An 18,840-nucleotide genomic window follows, 5' to 3' on the forward strand; every position below is an offset into this window, starting at 1 on the left:
TACAGTTTTCTTGACTGATGCTCCTGCAGTTTGGCCACAGACGCTTCAGTCTCTGTGGAATTGTGGTAGTTGTCTCTTTGGAAACTCATATATCACCAGCTTGTTCCAGACAGGCCTGTTTACAGCTGACAAATGCTGCTAACTGGCATGCAACTGAACACAATGTTGTAGCAGTGTTTGCCACTGTGATGAAGTTGCTTCAGAGTTATAGTCCTTCTGCATCAGATTTGACATTATTTCCCCCTTTCTCCTGTATCTTATATCTTATCTTCAATTCACTTAGCATTATATTTATTAAGTTTATTTATCAATCCAAAAGATTACAAGAAAAATTTTGTTTCTCCCAAAATTGTATTGTTGCTCAGCTAGAAGAGCATCCTATAGAGCATTTAGACCCTGGAACATGACCGTATCAGTCATCTTTTCGTTCTTGTCAGAAGTTATATGAAATGTAAAGGTTATTGGACAATGTAATGAACAGGTAACTGTCCTGTTAGATACTCTAAAATTGGAGAGCAATTTCTTGGTCACAAGCAACTTCTACAGGTAATAAAACCTCTTCAAATAGTGCCAATTAGAACTTTTCATCTGTAAGTATGCTTTCCTGCTCCGTCATAGTTGCCTTTAAACAACTCAAAATCCTCAACACCCACATGTTGCATCTTTGGTATTTAACACATGTAGAAACATAAAATAAAACATTTGTGGTTTAACAAGCAGGGAGGATAGTTTGGAAGGATTACTGACCATCCAACAGCTAGTGTTAGCATAGCCTCAGTGACTGCACACAGCACTCCAATTATGTCCCTCCAATTCTGAACAAAACCAGAGTAAGGTGACTCCCGAATGTAGGCGTACCCTACATTCAGGAGGCGTACCCTACATCTGCACTGACAAACACACCTTTCCTTCCTGATCGCACAATGTGACTGGCTGTTGTTGTGTTGATTCAAAGTATACCTGCTGTCTACAGAATGAAGAGTTGATGATATCAAATCATTTTAAGTCAAATAAGCAAGTGAAGTTATGGCTCAATGGTGTTTAAGTTAAAGTTGAGTTGCAAGACTTTTTTGATTCAAGTCAAGTCAGACTTGAGTGAAAGTCATGTGACTCGAGTCCACATCTCTGATATGGAGAGGAGAAATGATTATGGCGACTAATAACTCTTTCAATGTACATAGAACATGATGTGCATAATGCACTTTTAATGACATATTGTAAATAAAAAATGGTATTTTTATCCAAAAAGAATAAGAATTAACATCCCTGTGTTATTAGTCCTGCTTAAAATAGAGGGGTGCTCTTTTACAAGAATTACGGTTGGGTTAACAACAAACCATCATCTCTACAGTATATAGTGTGTGTGTGTGTGTGTGTGTGTGTGTGTGTGTGTGTGTGTGTGTGTGTGTGTGTGTGTGCATGTGCGTGTGTATGCATGTGTATGTGTGTGTGGGAGGGGGGGGGCATGCACACTCAAGCTTTTGCATGCATGTGTGTCCCTAGGTGTCTGTTGAACTGTATAGTGATGACACAGTGGAAACTTCATACACACATATACCCGGAAGGTTGTCTCACTCTCTCTGTCTATCTCTGTCTCTCTCTCCCTCTCTCTCCCTCACACACACACACACACACACACACACACACAGCTTGGCATTGGGACTACTTGGCACCAAAGATGTAGGAAGTGAAGCACAACAGAGCAGCCGAGTCTTACAAGTACATAGAGGAAACAGACAAAACAACCCCCCAAACACCCAACACCCTCCCACACACACACACACGCACATACACACGTACACACACAGTTTCAAGCATGAAAGTAAAACGCAGAAACAAATGCAAATATGAAAATGCTGCATCAGCTAATGCCGTCTTGACCATCGCTCAGAGTTTATGACATAAAGAGGGAATGAGAGGAGAGTGTTCAGTGGGGTGGAAAGAGAGGCTGAGTCTGTGTGTGTGTGTGTGTGTGTGTTTGTGTGTGTGTGTATAAGAGACAGAGAGGTTTGGTACCAGTGAGCTGATAAGGGTGTGATAGCACTGACTCAGTGAGGCGCATGGGACAAACCCCAGAGATGAGGACTCGCACTGACAGGCCTCTACAAAACACGCTGTAAACACACAAACAGATGCACAGACACACATGGAGTCACACACACACATACATGCATACAGTAAACGGGCTGCAAAGATAAATGCTGACACTCATATTTATTACATTGTATGTTCCTTCTATGCTGTCGCAATCAAACATGTCTGGTTTCGTGTACGTGAGTACTAGTGTATAAGTGCATGCATGTGTGCGTGTCTGTGTGTGTTTGTGTGTGTGTTTGTATATGTGTGTAGCTGGTGTAGAACGTTCATAAATGGGTGTAATGGGCTCCATATGGTGCAGTCGGAGAGCTGGAGCACAGTGAGTCTGGGAGAAATATCACCCCTGTCTCCACCTTTCACACACCGCTGAGCTAACACACACAGACACACACACACACACACACACACACACACACACACATATTACAACTTCCTGTGGGAATAAAGATGCTCTCCAGACGGTGTTTGCATGTTTGTGCTGCGTGTTGTCAAATGGAAATGATTAGAGGGAAACAAAATTATCACTCATGTGATGAGGAAACGAGCAGAGAAACGGGGGAGGGGTGAAGGAATAGCAAAATATTAAAGAGCAGAAGAGTGAGAGGGGGAGGGGGGTATAAAGTAATTATAATATACTGTATGCAGTGCTGGTTGGTACAGAGCAGAGAGAGAGAAGGGAGAGTGCTGTGTGTAGGTTTAAATCTCTCCTCTAAAGTATAATATGGTCTGAATACAGAACAGATCAGAGCATCAGGTGTAGGGTCAGACTGGTGCACGCTTGTAATATTGGGCTTTAATGAAAAACCATATGGTTCAGTCAGTGTCTGAGACGATATCTTTGTTGATTGTGTTTACACTGCCAGAAAAACCTGCATTAAATAATAATAATAATGCATTTAATTTCTACTGCACTGTTCATTCATAGTGAAACTCAAAGTGTACTAATAACATAGAACACACAACATAAAGAAAATAGGAAGTCAACAGTAACATCAAATTCACTGATAATGTTTTTTTTATGTCCAATGCCTACAAAACATTCATGTTTTCACTATCTACTGTATGATTCAGGCCAGCCAAAGATCTTGGTTATGGCAAATAAAGTATGGGTAAGGTATGGTTAGGGTAAATCACTTGGTTAAGTTTAAAGATTGTGGTCACAGTTAATTAAAAAGGCCTGGTCAAACCAGCATTTAAAGGACAGGTTCACAGTTTTTCCAAAGCTGTCTTAAAACAGTCAGGAGCCCAAATGAACATTGAAACATGTTTTTTCTTGCTGTAATCATTCCTCCTGTTCATACTGACCATTAGAAGAAAAAAATCACAAAAAAATCCACAGTCCTCTTTCTGTGCAAAAATATATTTAAAAGTTAATCTGAAGCTAATATGCAACTTCAGCATCAAAATGAGTCAAATATCAGTAGATATCTTTAAACCTTACAGTCTTTTTAGTCAAAAGTCCCTCTCTTTGTTACTATACTTCCACCACAGCTCAACAGGGAAACACTAGAAACAGAAAGAGGGAAATGGATGCTAAAAAGACTGTAAATGTGTCAGATATCTACTTAATATGACTAACTCAGACTGCTGAAGCCTCGTATAAGCTTCACATCAACTTTTAAATTACTGTGTGGACACTCTGTATTTTTGGCCCCCATCACCTACATTGAAAGTACATTTGAATTGTGAACCTGTCCTTTAAAACAGTGAAATTTTGCAGCAAATTCAATGTATTCGGTGGCTTGCGGTCAAGGCAGTGAAGTAAATCTGCACAATTTTTTGTGTCAAGTTAAACCGATAGCCAACAACATTTAAGGTGAGAGAGAGCCGGAGAGTCCAAAATGGAGGAAACCATTGTAGCTCATTAGTTGTATCACACCATTCACTTTTATTTAAAGAGTAACTAAACCCTCAAATTCTGCTAGCTCCCTCCTTCTCTTCCAGAATATTTAAAAAAAATGCAGCAAAAGGCTGGGGGGTAATGACTGTAAGAGTTGTGGCCTCATGGCTACACAATGTGTGACGCAGGGTTGTGGGGACACCATCTGACCACCGCTAAGCCTAGCATGAATAGCGATGTAGAGCTGGTAGCTAACCAGTTATGAGCAGCTGCTGTCAAACATTTCCGTGTCCATGCTGGAAACACAGAGTCCACACAGTTTCTGTGTGGTACCTGTGTTGTAGCGGAGCTAGCAGCTCAGCACCAAGAGGCTCTCCGGTGTGTGTGTCTGTGGGGGAGTGTCAGCACGTAGCCGCAGCCCTGCTGTTTGTCATGTTAACGTTACTGTCATCAGCCCTGAATATCTTGTAAAGCTCTGCATATAGCAGTTATCAGCAGGTCTTGTGTTGTGTTTACTGTCAGAGTAATAACTGTTCCACAAAAGAGCAATGGCTTGCAGACAGTTATGAGACAGTAGTCAATTATCTAACTATAAAAGAAGGACTCTGTATCTCTCTCTCTGTCTGTCTTTCTGTTTGTATTTAGCGTATCTCCAAAACCATTCGCTGGCTCGACTTCACACTCGGCGGGTGTATTGCTTAGGACCTAAGGCAGTGCAGTGTCAAATTTTGTGCAATTTAGACACACAGTACATTTAATATTAATAAACTTTGAATAAACAAGCGATCAATGAGCCGCTCAGCTCTGCAGCAGCAGGGCGGGGCTTCAAGGCTCTGTGACTGCATGTCATGAGCACACACATTTGATATTACTAAACTGTGAATAAACAAGCGAACAGCAAGCCACTAGGCTCTGTGTCTGAGCACAGAGTATGCTGTCCAGGTGTAAGGAAAGAGCAGGGTGTTGAAGTGGTGACCATCCTCTGCTGCTGGAGTGGAGCATTTCTCTGAATCTGAAAATGAATTTGGATAAGTGTGAATGGATACTTACTTCTTGCTAAGGATAAAATTTGATGAAATTGCATAGGGCCTAACTGGAAATGGCTAAATGTGATGCATAATAGTCAAATAACGAAAAAACTACTGAACATGTTGAATGTGAGTGCTCATTAAACCCTCAAGTCCCTGCATGAGTTGTTTTCACCCAAAAATATTTTTTTTGATTTTTTTGTACTCCATAATAATAAAACCATAAACATGAGCACAGCCGGCGATCAGAGCTGTACAGCAAGTTAGAGAAAGGTTTTTTCACATGCTCTAAAAAGAGAAAAGTAGACAGTGAAAACAGAGCTTTTAATCAAGAAAGGACAGATTCTTAAGCTACTTCCCACAGGCAGTTCAAAACCAGTATGTCTCATATAAGCACAAATCTTTTGAGCAAACATACCCACTCAAATGATCTGAACTGAAGCCAAAGAAAATAAATGATCTAAGAGCCCAATATGATCGATCCACTTTATTTTAGGATGCACATTTTTTCAAAGGCTCTCTGTTACGTGTTTTATTTTTAAATGCAGCCCTCATTGTACTTGAAATGAGAAAAGAGTCACTATTACAGAACTTAACATCTGTGTATAATAGAATGTTATTTTCTTTCATGTTGTTGGTGTATATACTCTTTCACACCTCACATCAACAGTATTCATTTTTCTATGTACTGAAGCAGCAAATCGGAGGCCAAGCTATCGGCCGTTCCGAACAGCCACATTTTGAACGGGCACTGCACTAGTGTCTTTAAAATGTGTGAACTTATTGTCTTGCTCTCAACTGAGCTAAACCAACAAGTTTACTACCTGACTATGACTTCTCTACAGTAGAGAGTGCATGAGAAGAAACAAAAACTGAAAGACCAATAAAGTATGTCCTTTTACTCCTGGACTTATCAACAGTGTGCTCATGGTGAGAGACTACTTGGAGCTGCATTGTAATGTATCAGGCTTTTCCCAGGCGTGGACCACTTTTTATTCTGCTGTGTGAGCGTGTACCAAGGTATGACTGAAATACTGCTGTGTGTGTGTGTGTGTGTGTGTGTGTGTGTGTGTGTGTGTGTTCTATCTAGATTACAATCCATTAGCTGTGGGCTGTATGAGTGCTTGTGCTGAATGGAGCCTTTTGTTCACTAGGTGTTTAAATAAAGAAAGCTAACTCTGAAATAACCTTGCTAATGAGATGCAGCATTTTAATACAAGCACAAATTGGCCTCTCCTCTACTTTAGAGTTTTTATTATTTCAGTTTTGTCTGTGTGTGTGCGTGTGTGTGTTTGTGCCATTTATTTTCCCAGAGAGAGAGACTCCAGAGTAAGATGTAATGTTTCAGATTAGATTATTTCCAGACTTTGTGTCCTGTTTGGTTTGAAATCCATCTGACATAAGTCCACGTACCTTCAGCTTAAAGTAGACACAGTGGCTCCATAATAATCTGACACATCCCCACCTTCCCACTGATGTGACTCATCTGTAGAGGTAACACCCACACCCACACCCACATGCTTACACCTCCTCCCATATTAGGATTTGAGGAAATTAGGCTGACAGTGATGACAGCGTGTTTGTGCTGTGAAACAACCTCCATTCTGAGTTGATACTTCTCCCTATTTTCTCTCTACTTTTCTATTCATTTCCCCTTGGCATTATGTTTACCATTGAATGCCATTTCAGTCAACAAAAAGTTATTGAAGAGGGGGAAATAAAGCTAAAGAGCTTGTTAACAGTCACTTAACAAACTCTTTAGCTTAGCTTGGTTGCTAACGGGACAATAACTTCACATAGTTTATTGTTTTGTGGATCAGTTTTTACTCTGACAGAGGAGCAACTCAGTTAAGAAGCTACAATAGCTTCCTCCTTTTTAGACTCTCTGGCACTCTGTCCCCTCAAAGCTCAGCTCTGTCAAAACAGGTTGCCATGGGTCAACGGTGTGAATTCACACATCAAAGTGAAGCTTGAGGGAAAAAATGTGTGCAGATTTACTATGCCCTTGCAAGTGAATCCACTGATCGCAGCAATTCTATTGCAATGAATTCAATTTTGCCATTTTAAATCCTGCTGTGACCATCCCTTAATCTAAACACACTGGTTTATACAGAATGTGGGCTAAGAGAAAATAATGAGGCACATTTTAAGGGAATCATAGGATCATAGGAATGATGGCCAAAACTTTTACTCACCAAAGTAATTTCTGAGATCTGGGAACATGTTGAAATCCATACAACAAAGTCCAACAGGGTAAGAAACACAACCAGTCTGACAATCAGAAAGGTTGTAAACAAGTCAACAGTTTATTTGGAGGGAAAACCAAAAGTGAACACACCTATTAGAGGAAAAATGTCTAACTGCGCTAAAAAAGAAATATTCAGTCAAAGACAACTAACTGGGTTTGCTGTTTAATTCTTAAACACATTTTGCTACTCTTCAAAGAGTCTTCTTCAGTTTTACAGACTGCTGTGCACACTTCACTACTATCTTTCAGCAATATACAGGGAAGTATACGGGTGAAAATGCATCAGCCACACATCATAGTGCCAGACGACAAGATTGTAGAAAAGGAAATAAAACAAACTGTGCACATTCTATCAGTTTCATTTGCCGTCTCCACAGTTCTTCATTTAGGGCAATATTGCCTTGCATGGGTTTGTGTAAATGGAAAGCACAGAGAGATGAAGCCTGGGATCATCATGTCCAGGTCCCCACCCCTGCCTGCTGCCCGTTTAACAGTGCACCAGACCCCCGTCTCTTACCCCGGCAGGTGGTGGGCCCACAGGGCGGTGACTCCATGTCATTTCTTTGGGTGGTGCACGAACTGAAAAAGGTGGACTCTGGATTGGGAGTGAGTTGCTGCCCCAAGTGGAGAAGTTCAAGTATCTGGGGGTCTTGTTCACAAGTGAGGGTAAGATAGAGCATGAGGTTGACAGGCGGATCAGTGCAGCATCAGCAGCAATGCGGGTGTTGTACCGGACTGTTGTAGTGAAGAAAGAGCTTAGTCAGAAGGCAAAGCTCTGAATTTACCAGTTGGCCTACGTTCCAACCCTCACCTATGGTCATGAGCTTTGGGTAGTGACTGAAACAATGAGATTACGGATACAAGTGGCTAAAATGAGTTTTCTCCAGAGGGTGTCCGGGCTCAGTCTTAGAGATAGGGTGAGGCGGAGCTCGGAGTAAAGCCGCTACTCCTTCGCATCGAAAGGAGCCAGCTGAGGTGGTTTGGGCACTGATTAGGATGCCTCCTGGACGCCTCCCTCTGGAGGTGTGCCAGGCACGTCCAACTGGTAGGAGACCCCAGGGCAGACCAAGAACACACTGGAGGGACTACATATCTCTTCTGGCCAGGGAACGCCTGGGGATCCTACAGGAAGAGCTGAAGGGTGTTGCCGAGGTGAAGGATGTCTGGGTTTCCTCACTCAGTCTAATGCCACTGTGACCTGGTCCGGGATAAGCAGCACGAAAATGAATGGATGGAAAGCACAGGGATATAGATTCTAGGAGCACTGTTGGATATCAGTCCCATTTATATCAGCAGCCATGAATGTTGTATGCAATATTTGTTTATATAGTCAATTCTTCTTTCCACACAGTAACTGGTCTGCCACCTCCTCCCTCTCTACCTCCTCCATTATCCTTCCTCTCACTCTACACATCCACAGTAAAAGGCTAGTTGTACAGGCGGTGCTCAGTGAAAGACTGTGGGTGTAAAGCTAAAAGATTTGGTGCTCTGTTGGCTCAAATAAGGTTAAAAATGTTACTTACTATTATCAATGCTCAAAATGGGGGTTCAGGCCTCATGTTCAAGCTTGGTGACTATGCACTGAAAGAATGGGAAATTACTGTAGGATTATGTGAGGCATTGTAGACATTAACCTAAAAGTTGTCCCGGGGTCATTACTGCCTGCTTTCTGTAAAAAACACACCTTTGTTTTCATCATTACTTGTCAGTCAGAACTTGTCTTGCCCGGTGTGATAGAGTGGTGAAGTGGAAGGGGTTATTTTGGGTGTCCAGGGGATGTTATTGTTATGATAATCACAGTTAGAATCATCAGTACAAAAGATAGACAATAACATTTTTAAAAAGTCAAAGACAGTGGTACAAAGTACAAGACAGTGTACATAATAACTAAAGCTGAGTAAACTATAACTCCCACAAAGTGCATTTTGGCAAGAAACATTGAATAACCTTGCTTAAAAAGAGTGTAGACTAAAAACTACACTTTTTAGAAGAATAGATAATACAATGTGCACATTAAATGAATTCATTCTCTAATTCTGGCTCAGTTTTGGATGAATTCTGCAGCTATGGTTCAATGTTTAGTTCCCAACTGCAACCATGTAACATATACCATATAGTACATTGCTACAACTCTTACATGCACTTCTGACTGGCTTCCTCTCACGGTTACCAAGGCTTATGGGTATCATAGTATGTAAAGCCATCCGCCATGCCAAAATAATCAAAAAACGATTGCTCAGAAACAAATTTTAAATAGTTCAAACTGATGGCCGTGATGTAAACCTATAATATAATTACACTATCCAGGAGACTCCTATGTTTCATTGAGGATGTGAAACAAAATTTACAGTGGTGAAAAATACCAGCAGCATCACCCATCATTTACATTTCCAAAATATGATGAGATCTTTAGGGCGACGTTCAAAAAAGTCAAATTGGTCAAGAACCTGAACTGTTGTATAGTTATATAGTATGATCATCTGACCATTTGTGTTACTGAACTTATATTTATAACAATGTTGCCATTGTTTGAAATCTCAACATCATTGGTGTTGGAGATGATGGCAATGGAAATAAAAGCCAGGTTGTAATTCACCAAAAATGTTTCCATTAAAGCTGTTATTTTCAATATTTTTATATTAGCAATACATTAAATAACTATGTTTATGTGAAAGTTGTCATTTTCTCTTGTAACACAGATAATTATCACCAAATTATGCTGTGCCATTCAGATCTATTGAGGGCTTTAGTATCTTTCATTGTTTTGGTATTATAGCTTGCAACTTTACTGTTTGTGTTGATGTGATCTTCAATGATAGATCAGCAACTTATTTATTTGTCTAAAAAATTGACTTTGATCCTGCTATAACCTGCAAAATCCTGACTCTCTTTCTGTTACCTCTATGACAGAAGACAGACAGTGAGGGAAATACCCTACAGGAAATAATGAGATAGACTTTTGGAATAGTTTGGACACAGAAACCTTGGATTGTGCTGCACAAGCTGTTTGCACTAATTTGATGGATATTTTATGCTTATTTTGTGGCTGTGGGAAGATGGCCCTCTTAACTTCAATAGTTTTGGATAAAGGAGATAGAATCATGAGTATACTCTCACTGTTTTTATTGGTCCTACTTACTTCAAAGAAATTTCATCTGACATGGAGGGTGGGTAGATAATGACTGCATTTTCATTTTGAGGAGTACTGTTCTTTTAAAATAGACTGTTTTTGCAGTGTAAGCAGCAGTCGCTGATAAAACTGTGAAGGCTTATAGACATCATTGTGTCCCTGACACCACAGGAGCACAGAACTGATTCAGCATCTTCAAATCCTCACATTTCTCTCTCCCACTACACGAATAGCAGCTTTTAGATGGAAAATCATACCTTGGAATGGGATAAAATTAAAACTAAATCACTGCAAAATACTCAGAAGAATTGGAGGCAAAATCTTTCTAGTAACAACTCTGAGCTGACTTGATCAATGAGATCAGGTCAGCTCATCAATCAGTGTCGTAGTTAGTAATGACAAGCTGTTTTGTTCGTAACACGTTGATCCCTGATGTATTTAAGTATTATTTATTCTACTTCATTATGTTTTAAAGCAGGAGAAGATGCAGTTACTGTTTTCTGGATATGTTATGATATCTACAGTGATTTTATGACAGTAAACTATGCAGCCTACTTGAGTACTGTTTTTGTCCATTGAATCTCTGATGTTCAGTACCAGTCAAAAGTTTGGACACACTTTCTCATTCAAGGGAACGGGAAGGTGTGTCCAAACGCTTAATTGGTACTGTACTAGATGACAGCCTGTTGAAGACCGTTTGGCCGGCTGCTGAAAGGACAGTGACACCATAACAGAGGTTGGAATCCATGTGCATTGAATGGATGGAAGCTTCTGTGGTTAGCCTAACATAGCATAAATACTCCAGACCTGGCTCTGCCTGGCTCTGTCTAAAGTTCAAAAATACATCTACCAAAACATTCTGTTGCCAGGCATGATGGTGCCAAACCTGGCAACCTCACTGTGAAGACTTCTTGGTCACTATACCTGGCTGTTATTTAACAAGAAATAGTTCCAACATAATTATTAGCTCATAATTAGTGAGCTTTGGACGTGTTAAAAGGTGTATGTTTTGACAGAGTAAGGCTAGCTGATTGCCCCTGCTTCTGGTTGTTATGCTAAGATAGGCTAAACTCTAAGCTCTCTTCCTGTTGCCAGCTGTGATCTTAACGTGCACACATCATAATGATATTGATCTTCTCGTCTCATTCCTGGACAGAAAGCAAATAAACATATTTCCCAAAATGTTGAACTCTTTCTTTAAAATTAGGACTGACAGAAAAGGATCAACATCACACTGTCTATTCAGTGCTTGTCCAATTCTTGTGTTTATAATCCAATGGAAGATCCTGCTGTTTGCCACATGTCAATGATCCCATGAATTTGCTTCAGGAAAAACTATATTTTCATTATAGGTCATAAAACACTTATTTTAGTCATTATTTAAAAAAAAAAAAACTTAACCTGTGAACTAATATAATGTAGGAAAAACACAAATATCCAGATTAAATTGTCATTTTTTGTTTTGTTTCTCATCACGATTCTGTTCTCGTAATCCAAACAGTTGACTGACTGCATTTACTGTGTTTTGTCGGGATCAGACTACACAAATTCATCCTGATTTTGACACAATTTGGTCATCGCCAACAAATTTACGAATTTACGAATTTTTTGTATTTTCCTGCCTAGTTTGACATCTCCTGCGACCTGTTCCTTGATGTTGACCAATAGGATGACAGAATACTCTCTAGTGCACATATGTAAACACTGACACAGAAAGTCAAAGCTGTTCACCATCGGTTGTCCAGCTATAACTATATAGTTTTTCAGAATAACTGCTGATTGATGGCAGGTTTTCCTGCCTGAATCAGCCTGTTTACATACAGCGAACCTTTTTCTTTGAAGGATAGACAGCCCATACTGTCCTCTTCATGACACCCAGGAACGGGTCAACAATTGTTTTTTTTTTCTTTTCTTTTTGGAACACAAGACCGCCAGCATCACACATAGCATCATCTGTAGTCATGATTGACAACTTCTTGACACTATGATTGCCTAACTGACATGATGACCATTGTGAAAGACAAAAATATTGCATAGTTTGATCCTGGTATTAGTTGGACCATGAGATTGAGGGTGAATAAATGCAGTGGAGACAGATAAGTAAATCACACACACCAAGGAGTCACCCAGTTCAGCAGGAAAGTGGACGTCTACACCATCTCCTGCTTCCTGCTTACTCTACTTGTTTCCTACCTTCCTAAAGCAACATCAACAGCAACAAATACAGACAAACCCAGACCGGCAGCACCAATAGTTGTGGCATTTTGCACTTTTGTCATTATTGCCGGCTCAAAAACCAAGACAAATAATGCAATGAGGTGTAGCAGTCAGTATGTCAGTATTGTTGGTGTGTATGCATGAATGATAAAATAGTCAGTGGAGTGTTGTATGGTAAAAGGAAAAACAAAGACAAGGATGGGGAGTGTGGAGCATCTTGTAGTAGTTCCTGTAGAAACTGCTCTACAGCAGCACCTTTGCTTGCAGACACTTGGCCTGGCCCACAACATGTCCAAAGTATGTTACTGTTGTGCAAGCAAAATCACATTTCACCAGATTAGCTGTCAGTTGTGAAGCCAAACATTCAAACAATAAGTGAATGCGCAAAACCTAACTGTCCCAACTGTCACTGTAGACAACCACGTCATCCAAATACACAGCACAACCTTCCAAATCCCCAACCACCATATTCATCAAACAGTGGAATTTTGCTGGTGCGTTCCACAAGCCAAAAGGTATCACTTTATATGAATACAGGCCAGATTGAGTTATAAATGCAGAAATCCCTTGCGCCCTTTGGAATAACGGTACTTGCCAATATCCCTTAAGCAGATCAGTTTTACTCACGAACTTCGCAGATTCCAATCTGATTGATGCATTCATCCATCCACATAAGTGGAAATGCATCTGGCTTGGTGACACTGTTGATCTTACTAAAATTGGAGCAAAATCTGGGGTGTTATCACACTTAGGGACAAGCAGACATGGGGAGGCCCAGCTAGAGGATGATGGTTCAGCAATATTGTGTTCAAGCATATACTTGACCTCTGCATCTTGCGCTTATCAGCAGACACAGTAAAATTGCTGTTTGATCAGTTTTGCATCCCCCAACCCTATATCATGCTCTACAAGGCGGGTTTGTGTAGGTGTATCACCAAACAAACTTGTAAAACTGTCAGTTAGCTCAGCCAACTCAACACACTTTGACTCTTGGAAATGGCCTAACAAATTATCCAAGTTTTTAAGAGCTATATGTTCTTTAGCCGCAATGCTTGATCAAAAATGAGAGACTCTTTCATCTCCATCACTGCTGCTGATTGAGAGGGGGAACCCACTCTGAACTACAATTTACAATTTAATTTAACAGACGCTTTTCTCCAAAGCAACGTACATCTGAGAGCTGATACAACACAAGCAGGGATCTAGTCAGGAGTGAACAACAAGAGTAAGTACCATAAGGCTAAGCTGGGTTTTTAGTCTTTTCTTAAAGATCGAGAGGGACTCTGTGGATTGAACCGAGTTTGGTAACTCCTTCCACCACCGGGGAACTACAGATGAGAAGAGTCTGGCCAGCGACTTAGGACCCTGTTGTGGTGGTGGTACCATGCGCCTTCCATTGGCAGAGCGTAGTGAGCGGGAAGGAGCGTAGACCTGAATGAGGGAGTTCAGGTAGGTGGGAGCTGTTTTAGTTGGTTTTGTAAGTGTCAGGGTTTTGAATTTGTGGGCAGCAACTGGGAGCCAATGGAGGGATATGACCAGTGGAGTGACATGTGCTGTTTTGGGCTGGTTGAACTATGTACATTTGCCGCACCCAGCTCAACTGCATTAGAGTAGTACAGCTTTAACAGGTTGACATGACAAAGCTTGATTTCTTCCTCCACTCTAGAGAAGAAATCAGATAGTTCTCTTATGAAGTCTGCTTTACCACCTTGTGAGGACCTGTGAACCTGGCCTGAAACGATGACCCAACAATTGGCAAAAGAGCCAGCACTTGATTGCCAGGACTGAATTGTCAACGCTCAGCCCATCAATTATTAACACACTTCATTTTCTCTTGTGCTGTAGCCAATTTTTCTCCTTTGCCAATTCCCCTGCAACATACAACCTATACCTGAACCTATTTACATAGTCAGTCAGGTTTTTTTGAAGATCACTGCTCTTAAAATTGTCCCTCAACACTGCCAGAGGACCATGTACAGGATGTGCAAACACCAAATCATTGGGCCTAAACCTGGTGCTCTCCTGGGTTACCTCCCTGGCTGCCATCATTTACCATGGAAATCCTTCCTCCCAATCCCTGCCCAACTCAAAATGCTCGCAGCAGTGACTTAAGTATCTGATGAAAACATTCCAGTGCCCTCTGATTTTGTGCATGATAGGCTGATGACTAAGAGTGCTTTACCCGAGGTTCTTTCAACACCTGTGCAAACATATAGGAAGTAAAGTTCTTTAACCATAGACCCGGTTGTTATTGACTGCAGAGGATATGCAGCTGGATATCTGGTGGTTTGACACATGACAGTGAAAAGATACTTTGCTCCTGACCTAGCAGGAGGCAGAGGTTCAACACAGTCAATGATTAGGCGCTCAAAAGATTCACCAATGACAGGTGTTGGGTGCAATGGAGCAGCCCTAATAACCTGGTTTGGCTTGCCAGTTATTTGACATGTGTGGCAAGTTTTGATGTATTCTGACACCTCCTTTATTAGCCGAGGCCAAAAGAAGTTCCATAAAATATGGTCATATATCTTCCCGACCCCCAGATGCCCTGATTGGTCATGAGACAGCTGCAAAACCAAGTTACGAAATGTGGCTAGTACTACAATTTGAAAAATTAGGTTCCCCATACGAACCTCACTACAAGACACCCACTTCCTTTTTCGCACACCATTGTCAAGGAAATAACCATGTGCCTTGTACCTCACCTCTGCAACAGGGATCGTGGTCTCCAGCAGTTCCTTAATAGAGGGATCTGACTGCTGTTCTGCTACCAGCTCTGCATGTGAAACAGACAATGGAAAGTCAGACAAGTTCACACATGGTTCTTCCATCACACTCACTCTATCAGGTTCACCACCAGCACAAGCCCCAGCACGCGTCACAACACATGCTGCAAACACCTCCGGGAAGACACGCTCACTCTCATCTGGTTCACTGTTAATTATAGAGACTGGATTAACCACTGAAGGTGGAGGAACATCTGGCCACATGTGGCCACCAGCTAGCCCATTCCCAAGAAGGAGATGGACTCCTTCCACCGGAAACACCAGGCACACTGCGATGCACACCTCCCCTTGTACTAATTCTGAAAAGAGATGCAGCCTGTGCACCAGAGTAGACAAGATAGACAATCCCATACCTAGAACTAGCACTGAATCACCAATATCAGACTCTTCTGAAAAAGAGAAAACTGACGCTGGAATAAATGGACCCAATGCACTTGTGTCTCTCAGGATTCTAACAGGCACCTAGTAACTGTATCCTGTCAGGGAAACATAAGCACTTGTTATGAAAGGCAAATAAGCATCATCACAAGGAACTTTCTAATGCACAAGGTAGGTCTGAAATCACTCACCACTGGAGCGGCTAATGGAGCAGCCTTTACATTCATTTGTTTGTTCTTTCTCTTTAGAGAATAGCAATCCACTTTCACATGCTCCTTTTTGCGAGAGTAGTGACATACTTTTTCCATGTTACACAAATCTGTCACCTTCACTCCCACCTCAGGCTTGACTGAGCCCACAGACAAAAATCCATGCCCAACAGCACTATCCTTAGAGCCACCGGCACTACGCATATTTCCCCAATCACCGCGAGTCAAGACATACTGATCTGCTAACAAAGCTGCCTCACCTGATGCTCGGTTATATATGTGGCAAAATGGCTGGTAATTTTTTTTTAACTGTTCCAAAACAATAATATAATACAAATCATCAAAAGTTTCCTAATGATTAAAAGTATTCAGCAAATTGTGTGAACACTCAAGGTAGGATTGTTTATCTTCCTTCCTACCATTCCTATACCGCTGGTGATAAGCCTCAGGAACCATCTCATAGACCTTAAGAACAGCGGCTTTCACTGATGCATAACTCAAGCTAAATCTTTCACAGATAAAGCTGAATATGCCTCCTGTGCCTCCTGCTTCAGTACACACTGTAACAGGCTCAACCTACAGTACCTTCTCTGATCAAACTTAAGTTTTCATGCTCCAAAATTATCCTAGCCTACTTTGTGTCACACTTCATTTATTCCAAATCCAATTCTTTATCAACTTCATGTTTCCTTCTCTCATTTTTCTCAACTTCAACCCAGTGCCTTAACTTTTTATGTTCCATTTGTAACAACAGTAGCTGCCTCTGCTGTTCAAAGGACAAAACAGTACTCTGACCTAACGACAAAGACAAACCAGTAGCATCCTCAACAATACCTCCCGCTTCACCTGGCAACAAATTCATCTCTTACTAGTTAGCCTTTAAAATAGACTTAACTGTGTCCTTGAGCCTTTTGTCACTGATTTCAACCCTACAGTGGTCAGCAATTTTCAACAACTGCTCCTTTGTGCAGCCATCTAAAAACAAATTAAGAATGCAGTAGTCAACACGCTGGCTGCAAAAAGGCAAACAGGAGCATCCCCTCTATCTGCCCAACCAAATATTAAACTAACTCACCCCTGGTCTTCGTGTGCCTACTTGTGGTTGGTACTTATGCACTAAAGGCCGATGGTATAGAGAAGCAACCAGTATCTGGCAATCTAGCAACCCCCCCACCGAGACAAACCTCTAACCGCATTCCCCACAGCACTACAAAAAACAACAAACTTGAGAAACTCAAAGGAGCTACATTGCAATGCCCAACAAGGGAAAATAGCTTTAGCTCCAAAACAATTACACACCAGCATGTCAACACTTACATTCCTTTGGTCAAACAGACTTCCAATCCACAACTCCAATAATGCCCTTCTGAACACCAACAAAGACAATCAGCTCACCCAGGTGTTTTCTCCGACCTCAATTATACAGAACAAGGGCCAAACCAGAATATGCAAATGAATCAGGGAATCCCCTAAGGACCCACCCTGTAGGTGGTATACCTACCAACCCTGGCCCCTCCACTCCGACTGCCTGGGAAACCCCTACAATCAACAGCACCTGGACTAATTCCAACACAAAGAGGATAACCGATTAAATGCAACAAAACACCTAGGAATCATCTTGGATGAGCCCCCAATTTCTCATGGCCGGGTCAAAAACCATGACAAATAAGAGGAGGTGATACAAGAAGTTAAAGCAAAGAAACCATTCATTTCTTTGAAACAACTACAAATGTCAAAATGCTATGAAGTGTGGCAGTCAGTAAGTCAGTAGTGTTGGCATGTATGCATGGATCATAAAATAGTGAGTGTTGTATGGTAAAAGGAAAAATGAAGACAAGGATGGGGAGCATGGAGCCTAGGGAGCAGAGTTTCCCCTTTCTCTCTCCTCCTTGGAACAAGTGGGGTGCACTCTTATAGTACTGGGAACACCAGGCCTACGTGTTCCCAATAAACAGTGACCCAAACACACCTGCTGGGCATCTCCAACACAAAACACAAAGACAAAGACAAGCAGCCCAGGAGAAGATACTTTTGCTATATGAGGCAAAATTAAGTTTTTCCAATATTTCTCCCTCCCGTTTTAGAGTTTTTAGTGGTCAAATTGCTCATTTATGGATGTGAAAAAAGGTATTCTGCCCTGTCTGCTGTTCTCCATTGTCTGTTAAAAGTATAGACATATAAAGTCAGTCTTTATTCTTTTTTATGTTTTATCTCCATCTTTTCTTGCTTTCTTCCGATGGATGAAACTTTAATGGTCCATTTAAAAAAAGTTAGTCATTGCAGCAGATAATAACAGTATACAACAAGAAACAAGATCACTCAGTGATCCTCATTCTCGTTTTTACCTTTGTATTCTCTTCCAAACAAGTATGGCAGTAAAAACAAAGGTAGGATTGGGGGATGAAGGGAAACTGTTACCCAAACTGTCCATTTTATATTTTTAACTATACTAGTAGTATGGCTCTATAGATGGCAATATGGAATTTTGTGCCCCCCAATATTTGTAATTGACACAACATCAGATCCTTCCAAAAGCTTTAAAAAAAAAAAGCTAATTTGTTCCCCGCAATATTCAGAGTTAAACTGACTCCAAAATGCTCTGGATGTGTATCATTCACAGAAAACCTCCTGCATCTCCTTGGTGTTCATGTCAAATAGCAACAGTGAACAACAGCTATGCATGTGGTTCGCAAGCTCACAAGTTCTGGGTCCGTTCTGTAGTCTCCATGCAGCATGCACAGATCTCTGATCTACACATGTTCACTCACGTGTCTACACAGGCAGTTATATTGTTAGGGCTGATCATTCGGCTTCAACCCCGTATGTTTTGAGCCGAACCTTTTGTTCCACAAAAACTGCTATTGTGGACCTTTAGCCTACATTTATTTACAACTTAGACAGGTGTGA

The 18,840-nt window shown here is 41.2% G+C and overlaps 1 long non-coding RNA gene across 1 annotated transcript; it reads right to left on the reverse strand.

Annotated features, from left to right (window-relative positions):
* Positions 1–7,245: 7,245 nt before the first annotated feature.
* On the reverse strand, positions 7,246–17,339 carry LOC137189634 (uncharacterized). The gene is made up of 4 exons (XR_010929691.1): positions 17,251–17,339; positions 15,266–15,336; positions 8,737–8,794; positions 7,246–8,411 (listed from the first exon to the last, which is right to left on the reverse strand). It is a non-coding gene; the product is annotated as an uncharacterized lncRNA (long non-coding RNA).
* Positions 17,340–18,840: the final 1,501 nt, after the last annotated feature.

Source organism: Thunnus thynnus, chromosome 1, assembly GCF_963924715.1.
Source record: "Thunnus thynnus chromosome 1, fThuThy2.1, whole genome shotgun sequence".
In the NCBI taxonomy this organism is placed as follows: domain Eukaryota; kingdom Metazoa; phylum Chordata; class Actinopteri; order Scombriformes; family Scombridae; genus Thunnus; species Thunnus thynnus.